A 9,897-nucleotide genomic window follows, 5' to 3' on the forward strand; every position below is an offset into this window, starting at 1 on the left:
AGTGTCTGACATTTCCTTGCTGTGGTTGCTCTCACAGGGGGAAGTTGACTTTGGCTGGAGCACTGTGTGTTCTGGCTAACCCAGCTGGCAGACAAATTCCCAGGGACTCCTGGCAGTTTGACCCACAGCAGCCTCAGGCTGCACTCCTATATTCAGGAAAGCCTGGGGCAGAGACACTGAGTCCAGTCTTTACTACCCCTATAAAAGCCTGAGCCAGCTTACTGGAGGTCAGTGCCAAGACTCCTGTATGAAAGGGAATCCAGCTTGTTCAGAGCAGCATCTTCTGTGTCACTGCCAAACCCCACAGGATATCAGGTCCGGTGTTAGTCATGCTGCTGGTGGTAGTACACATTTATGGGGTCTGTTGTTGAGGCTCTGCCATTTATTGCTTTGGTCATTCAAGAAAGTCAAGTTGGCTTAATCTTATTGTGTTAATAGATCTAAAAATGGATAAAGAACTTGAGCATACATAAGCACAATGAATACCAGTCTCTCATTCATTCCTGCATAGTACAAGGTAAATTGCCAGTGCAGTCCTTTCAGCTAGCTTACATCTTTAGACTTGGCCTCACAAAGATTACGTCCCCCGCTCAGCAATTCAACCTCTTTCTAATACTTTCAAAACAGAGGAAAGGCCAAGACCCCTGGAGAAGATGCCAAAGATTGAATGGTTTGCCTTGAAAGCAGATGAACTGCAATAGCCAGGAAAGCAAACAAACCATGCCAACAGTGGTGCTCCCAAGCAAAGGAAGTACAGTTTCTGTTCTGGCATCCACATAACTCAAACACTTACACACAGAATGCAGATCTCTGCAAGGCAACAGCGAGTATCTGCTTGGAAAGTGTATTTGCTACTTGGATATTTTTCAGGCTTCCTTGATGCTGTGGCTTTTCTTATGCTTCCCTCATCCTTCTGGTCATTTTGGGGAAAAAAAATTAAAAGTCTTAAAAATTAAAAGTCTGAGCCCAGACTCTCACACTTATGGGCCCCAGAAGGCTGCAACAGGCTAGAATATATTGGGCAATATTTTGTTTTCTTTCAAAATATAAAGGTCTTTGATTTTCCTCTGAACCACAATAAGCATGAGAAATCTCAACATCGAGCATTATTTAAATTTGTAGGGCTATTTAATGTTCATCACACAACTAACAGTGCAAGTTAGGATTTTCTACCTGATTTTCTCTGATTTTCTATCAGAGCATTTTTTTTTTCCACTCCACCAAGGAAAACTGCTTCTCCAAATATAAGCACTGCTTGTTATTTTGAGGCAGTGAGGCAAAACATAGAGCACACAGACCACATTTGGCTTGCTTAGCAGATGTCTACAGATCACTTGATGTTAATTTCAACATAAAAGCTATTATATTTCTGGACTTGCCCTATTAGTTGTTAAATAATTATTAATGCTTGGCAGAAAATCCTAGGAACCTTGAAAAAAGCCCATCAACCCTACTAAGCTAACCATATTTGACACAACAGTTTTCAATCACAGAAGACCCTAGGTGTAATGTTTGTTTCCTATATAATTCTGTTTCACAACCTAAAAGGTAATCCCATATTTATATTTAAACATAATCCACATGTAATATGCATTCCAACATTACTTCACATGCAAAGAATTAGCTTGTCTGGTTCACTGACATTTACAACTGTGTACTATAGCTACTTTCAGTTCATAACTCAGCTTGTTAAAATAACCTCCTATTCGCTTCACAATCCTGGTACTACTTAATTTTTCTACAGATGTTTTGGCTTTGCATATCTAGTTCACTAAACTTGAGATCAGCGAGGAACTGGTGTGCTGCAGCCTTGACAGTGACAAAACAGGGCAATAATTGGGAATGTAGATTTCCCTTAATTAATATATTTAAGCAGCTGACTCTTCTTACATGAGTGCTATCTATACCCATTCAAAACTTAAATTGTTATGTATTCTGGTTGAACAGTTTGCAAATTCCAAACAGCCAACCTACAACAAAACTAAGGAAAGGTACAGAGTGCAATGCCCTATACGAAAGTCTTTAACCAAATATTTGGACATTCATATGTCATTGTCTGATGACATTTAGTTGATGTGTTGTCCCTTTTGAGCACATTTTAGTGTAACTACACTTTTTGTATTCTTAACAGACAAGTTAGAATTTAAAGATCTGGAAAAATAAGGAATGTGAACATTCCACTGAGGAGAACTCATTCAATATGCCTATTTCTAGTTCATCTATCTGGTTAAAAGAGCATAGCTCCTCTATTATCCTAGTAGCGTACATTATGCCTGCATTTAAGGTCGTGTGCAGTTTACGATGGTTGTGTGATAAATAAAAATTAGTGATCCAAAAAAGAGCAAAAGGAATTCGTATTGCTTACAGCATGCTGCACTTCCTCTCCTAAAAGACGCAGCAACATTGTTTTGCACTGTTGACAAACTAAACTCACTAAAGGTACTAAAATGCCTCCAGCTGATTTCAGTGGTTACTGCGCAGATCTCTTTGCAGCTGCTATACCTCTGTTCTACAGGAGCTTAATTTCAGTGGGTAATTATGCTATACGTTATCAGTAAAAAATGTTGAAGTATAAAGACATTTTCCCCCTTCAGGTTGTAAGCCAAATTGTCTATTGGGGGATGAGCCTTTCTGGTTTTTCTCACTTATGCTCCAAACCCCAGAGGTGTGAGCCTGTAGCACCTCTGCTATAGCTGGCTTTAGAACTGCAAGTGATTTTGTTAAACCCCAGTATTTTTTAAAACGAGACTTTAATCCAAGCAGGAAAATCACCAGCAGGTCTGAAGGCTGAGAGATAGGAAGAACCCAGAGGCAGGCACTGGAATGTGTATCACAGAGCCACCAATGCTCAGAAAAGATGCCAGCCTTTCAGAAATCTGCAGGTGTAACTGAGGAATCCACAGGTGTTTCGAGGAGCAAACTTTTATCAGGGCTTCTTCTGACGTTTTTGTCCTGGCATAACAGACACAAAATGATCAGTCTTAACTAAAAGCTTGCCAGCTAATGATACCCTACGAAAGAGCTTGGAAAGAAAGCTGTGTTCCCCCATCTCCTGGACACCTATATTCCAGGCTGCTCTGCAGCTACAGCCTTTATGCATCTCTGAGCCCCATGACAAGCCATATCCACACTTAACCTTTGTACATGGAGATTTTAACTCTAGGTTAAAAATGATCCACAGATGAGAGCTGTGGATGTGGTTTCACTTCTGCACCCAGGAGGCAGAGACTGTGGCCAAAACCAGGGCTTATTGTAGGGTTGGGTTTACAGTTTTTATAAATGACAAGACAATTTCTTTCTGTTGATGTCTGCTGCATGTGATAAAGCAATGTTTTCTTGAACATCATGTCATGAACTAGCAAAGGTGAGCAACTGGTGAGGCGGAAAAAGTGAGGAGAAGAGACAGTAAATAAAATCATGTACATCAGATATTATTTATTAAACACACATGCTTTTTTGACATATGGATTTGATGTTATTATTTCCTCTGCTTTCTGATAAAATAAACCCACTTGTCAAACACTAAATGCACAGCTGGCTAACATAGTGAGTTTTCACCACTAAAGGCAGGATCCTTTAGTCTTGTTAGCTAGAAGCAAATTAATATGTGGAGATTATGTAGCGCAGGGAGGAAAGCAACACCCTTGCTATAGCAGGCAACCAGAATTATTAAATCCAACATTAACCCCACATATAGCATTAACGTAGGCAGGTCTTTTCTCATGCACACCCTTTTCCCTGTTTGAAATGATACTGCAGCTCTGAGGGAAGCTTTGCAATGTCAGCAGTTTCTGTGATGAACTTTTAAGATCTCCAATTGAACGCCTGTGCTACTGGGCTATGAGTTTCATTAACAGCTAACACCATTTCTCAGACATTCCTAGGTTACTTGCAGCCTTTTCATTTTTAATCCAGTGTTAATAATACCTCACTCTGTGAATAAAAATATTAAATCAAAACCATCAAGACACATGCTCTCCAAGATCAGAGGGAAACAAACAAATATGCCAGTGATGATCCCCACTGTCCCTTGAATTTACATAGAAAGAGATCAGTTCAGCCCTGAAGAACACATCCTAGCCATGGAAATCAAAGGACTGCATAAACACAGCCAAGTGTTTTGTCTGGCTGAGATAATGGTCAAAGACACTGGCCAATGAAGACAGTTTCAGGAGGTCTTGCAGTGTTGCTGTTATGAATTTCATTTTGAAGAGAGTGTGTATTTAATTTGCTAGGACCCCAGCTTGGCTATCGCTATAATTGCAAGGCATCTACTATTCCCTTCAATCTGTTAATGGAGCTAAGGAGAGACCATCCTCAGACAATCACATGCTGAATATTGAAATGATGAAGTGTCCATTATATGCAAAATAGGCAGACAGGCAAAAACTCCTGCAGACAATTAGGCTCAGTAGTTTCTGTCACACGATAAAAAGCCTAACTTTATATATTTCTTTCTAGTGCAGGTTGGTTTTCATAGGGATCCTAGCAGATGTTTCTAAAAAACCTCCAGCATAAATCAGGGATGTCTGTAGCTCCAAGCACTGTTGCAAGGTTCAACCACAACCTGGATTACCTGGACATCGGCACCTTTCAAATTCCACTGCCATCAATAGCTGTTCTTAGCTGGCTGACACAGCTGAACAGTGCTGTCAGTACTACTACTGGGCAAAGTATTCAATTGCTAATTCACAGAGAAATTAGAAGGGAGAAGACTAAACCTTACAGTCTGGGATCTGTAGGCAGACCTGTAAGAGTAGCAAACACCCCTCTACAGATACCAAGGGATAAGGATTGGCAGTATTTTAATCTCCAATTAATTAACACTTTCCACATCTACTACCTCTAGCATAAATAAAGTTGCTCAGTGACTTCAATCATTTTGTTTCCACTCTCCATCATGGTTCTGTTTGAGAAAGTCCATGTTTTTATGATGAAGACAGTTCAGTGTTGGCCTAATGCATAGCTCAACTTGCTTTGGGAACACCTTCCTTATAAACTGGGATCTGACTACATATGTGCCTGTGGCTGGCTGCATAGTCTGACTCTCCTCAAACCTCCACTCTCTTTTTATGAGGGTATCTCCTCATTTAATGGCTGGGGCAGTACAGCCTTCAGTAATCAGTAATTCCAGCACTGATTTCAGGACTAAGACCTACATTCCCATTATTTGACCACAAATCAAAAAGAATTCAGTAACAATTTCATTCTTTACCACAAGAACAAAACCTTTACTTCAACAGTTTTCTTGCTTGCTTGCTTTTTTTATCTTTAACAAAAGACTCTACCTCAAAGTTCTAAGGTTAAACAAGGACTAGTGTATATGCAGATCAGCATTCATATCAATTTTTTTATTCTCTTGTTGATAACCAAGCAAATGATAACTATTACCAGCTCCTTCTCCACTTTCATTTCAGCACCAGTGCACGGGCCCTGATAAGTATTCAGCTACAGTGTGTCTGCTTTAAGAAACAAAGCTGCTCTCCCACATCCTCTGTAAATGATTTGAGGAGGTTTACACCTCAGTCCAAACATCTGTGGCTACAATTCCACCCCCACATACTCACACTCCGTGTTTACAAATGCGAGAAATGCATTTACAAATGCGGGTTTAAGCACAACACAGTCCTGCACTGTATCCAAGTCTCTAGACTTTTATACCCTACACACACTGTGGAATTTCGACTGTGCATACAAAATTATCCAGGACAGAAACATCGAAGGACCACCCTCCCCCTCCCTCTGTGTGAATACCAATAGAGAAACATAACAAGGGGTTTTCTTTTCCTTCCTGATCATAGTGAGGAAAGGAGATTTAAAAACAATGTGTATGGGGGAGGAGAAGGGAGAGTCACTGCAAAATGTTGAAGACCAGGGGTGCGAGTACTTACTTGTATTAACATCTTCCACCCCTGGAGCTGCAGTAATTTGCATGACATTATCTACCTGGGATGTTGCTATGGTTATCACCATACATAAGTAATTACCAGGGCAAATTGCACATACAGCGCATGGATTCACGCTGTCAGAAGCAAAGGATCTTTTTATACACTTGAAAATGTAAATGTTTGAAAAAACCACTAATCACAAAGATTCCTGATAGGAGAAAACCTTCAAGACTGCTTCCAAGTGATCTAAAATTCTTGTTAACTACACTCACACCTTAAGGGCCAACTCAGCCCATGCCCAAGTGAGCCAGAGACTGCACAGGTCCAGGGAAAAAATCAGTAGAAACAGTAACCAGTGGTAGTAAACAGAAACTAATCAGTAGAAACAGTAGAAAAATCCCCTCCTCAAAGAGTTTACAGTGCAGTTAGATGAGAAAGGTACAAAGCAAGAGAAGTGGTACATCACACTCTCCTGGTTTCAGCTGTAACTGTTATTTTTTTCCTTCCTAGTAGCTGGTGCAGTGCTGTGGTTTGCCTTTAGTCTGAGTAGAGCGCTGATACACCAATTTGCTGCTAAGTACTGGTTACTTCGATGAAGGACTTTTTCAGTCTCATGCTCTGCCAGTGAGGAGGGGCATGGGAAGTCGGGAGGAAGCACAGACAGGACACCTGACCCGAACTAGCCAAAGAGGTATTCCATACCACAGCACATCATGCCCAATATAGAAACTGGGGGGAGTTACCCAGAAGGCCCAGATTGCTGCTTGGGTTGGGCTGGGTATCGGTCGGCAGGAGGTGAGCAGTTGTATTCTCTCCCCTTGTTATTTCCCTTATCATTATTATTATTTTCATTAGTAGTAGTATTATACTTTAGTTATTGGACTGCTCTTATCTCAACCTATCTCTTATATTCTTTCTATTCTCCTCCCTTTCCCATCCGGAGAGGCGAGGAAAAGAGGGGAGAGCGTGAGCAGGTCTCTGAAAGTTCCCTAGTTCCCTCTCCTGCAACGTTTCTGCTGCTATTTGCAGGCTGGGATCTGACTGTGCTCTGATCTCTTTGATTTTCTCACAGGAGCTAAGACTCTGCATTTATACACCCAAGCTGAAGTGAGCAATTAACAACTGGCAAAACCTGTATGGAAGTACAAATACAGGGTACCTCATGCTAGATCATTCAAAATATATTAGACATAAAAAGCTCATTCAGAAATCCTGCTACAATTACATTTTCAGTACAATACAGCAGCACTGTATACAAACAGCTTGAGCTGCAGTCTATTGTTGTCAATGGAAATTTTCCAGCAACTTTGATGAAGGTGTTCTGTGCCCTAAGGAAAAGACAGGGTTTTAAAAAATATTGCAGTTGCCATGCTCTGAGTAAAGTATATCAAACTAACTGGAATGTAAAATATAAATCTGGAAAATACAACATAGGCTTCTATAGTTTAATTTGAAGTGACATAAATTAGTCTCATATCCATCCAAACTAACCATATGTTCTGTGTACAGAAGAATATTATAATTTAGTTACTCTGGATTTAGAAAGTATAGTAAAATTGAGGAGGGAAATGGTTATATTTTCCTCTTGTAGCTGCTCTGAAAAACAAATTCTTCTGTTTACTTGGAAGTCATATGCTTCTCACAGACATTTATCTTTACTATGTATCTTTAACAATAACAGAATTATCAAAGATCACCATTCTTCCTGAGCTGCACAATACATTTTGTCAGTGCTGAAATAGGCTCTAGTCCTAGACCTAGACTTCCACGGTTCTCCCTGGGAAACCAGGCAGTCCGTCACACTAGGAATGATGGTACCTTCCTACCCCCACCGCTAAGTTAAGCTTTTAACATAAGTTAAGCTCACTTGTGTTTCAGCATCCAGCCCCAGAAAACTATCATACCCTGATAATGATGTGCCATCATAAGAGTCTGAACTGCTGACCTAAATCCACTCGCTCATTCCTCCAGGTTCCCCCAGAGGACTATCAATCACAGCTACATGAGACCCTGGAATGTACTTGATTCGCTGATGAGAAACCCAGTGAGTATATTAGTGCTTTATGTATTTACACAGGGATCTTTCTGTAAATGCAGCCAAGCTCCATAAGGTATTGCATGTAAGCAGGAAACAAACACATGGATTTTGCAAAGGACAGAAGTATCAACACCAGGATATGTGTGTCTTTGTGTGATGGTTAGGGATGCTGTAGGGATGCCTTTAGACAAGGCAGAAGATTTCAAGCAGTTTTGCAGGCTATTTAATCAAATATATATTGACACTCCAAGAACTGCTAGGTGCTACATCACTCTTACTTTCACCATATCCTTTCAAACCAGGCTTTGACTCAGTCTTTAGGTCTGAATCTCATTCTAGTTTTAATATGGACTTCAAATGTAAGTAAGAGTACACAAAGATCCTACCTTAGAAAGCTACAGTATGATGCCATCAAGTATTTTGACTATTTGAGAAGATAGGACTAAAAAAATAGGTAGAGATGGTAATGTTTGAGAACAGTTTTGCTACTGAAAGCATGAGAAGACAGGTATTAGGCAGCAGGCAGTCATAAAACATGGCATCCCTAAGGGATCATTTACACGGTCACAGGAAAGGCACAGTGAATGATGTTCAGAAATACTGACTAAAGATGCAAGATATAAATACACCCTCAGTAGAATAAATGCAAACTGAAGACAAAGAAGGATATGAAACAAGTTAGAGGAATTCTTCATCAGGGACTGTAGTTATAGGACAAGGGGTAATGGATTCAAACCAAAACAGAGGAACTTCAGGTTAGACATAAGGAAGAAGTTCTTCACTGTGAGGGGCTGAGGCACTGGAACAGGCTGCTCAAAGAAGCAGTAAATGCTCCATCCTCGGCAGTGTTCAAGGCCAGGCTGGACAGAACCTTGGGTAACATGGTCTAGCATGAGGTGTCCCTGCCCATGGCAGGGGGTTTGGAACTAAATGATCTTAAGGTCCTTTTCAACCTAAACTATTCTATGATTCTATGATCTCAGGCTCTATCCAGGTAACTGGACCAACATGATGACAGGCATATTGTAGCTGTAAGTATATTTCATATAAAATAATTCGTTGACTGTAAATCTATCAGCAAAAGGCAAAGTAAATATGTAAAGAGCAAAATGCAAGATGGAAAAAGTGAGATAAATATTGTTAGATTCAGGGGAAAAATGCTATAAACAGTAAGCAAAGCTCTTTGATTTGCACTGTTTTCCAGCCCATAAACCCCTAATATCTGCCAGCGTTTCATTAAAAGCTTATAAACTACCCAGCATGCCTGCTGCTGCTTAAATGTATTGCTAAAAAACACTGTCAACGTTGCAGACCTGGTATTTTGCAATCTTTCAAAGAAATCCTGTGTGTATAAAACTCAGGCACATTACTGGAAGAAGTGTCGATTACAAAAGTAGCACCTTAAACTCTAAACCTAATTAATATTAATCGTTCAGTAGCAGTAGATTTCTCTCAGCAGAGATGTTCATAGCAATACTGCTAAAATAGAAAATACTAATATTTCAGAGAAAATTAGTATTTTAAGAAACGAGTGTTGTGGACAAAGGATTTAAGAGAAAACTTCTACCATTTTGTGAACTGAGTAAAAGGAGTAAAAGGCATGACTTTCCACAAAGGATTGAAAGTTCAAGGTGTTTAATGAAGCCACAACAGCCCAAAGGAATAGTCTGTAAACACTAAACTGAGTGATAACAAATATCTGGCAACACTAAGACTGACCAGACCAACAAGTGTTTTGGCTGAACACAGTCTATTCTCAGCATCAAAATCTGAGACCTCAGGCCTCTAAGGACAAGTAACTGCAGTACCTTTCTTTTTCCATAAAAAAATTATATTGAATCAATCAAACTTTTATTGTTATTATCAGTTGTCCCAAACCAAGTCTGGAGGGATCAGAACATTAAGGTTTCCATCTTTCATAAGATCATATTTCAGGTCTCACGCACACTTGAGCCTAAACACAGGGCAGTT

This window comes from Psittacula echo, assembly GCF_963264785.1.
Source record: "Psittacula echo genome assembly, chromosome: 5".
Taxonomy (NCBI): Eukaryota; Metazoa; Chordata; class Aves; order Psittaciformes; family Psittacidae; genus Psittacula; species Psittacula echo.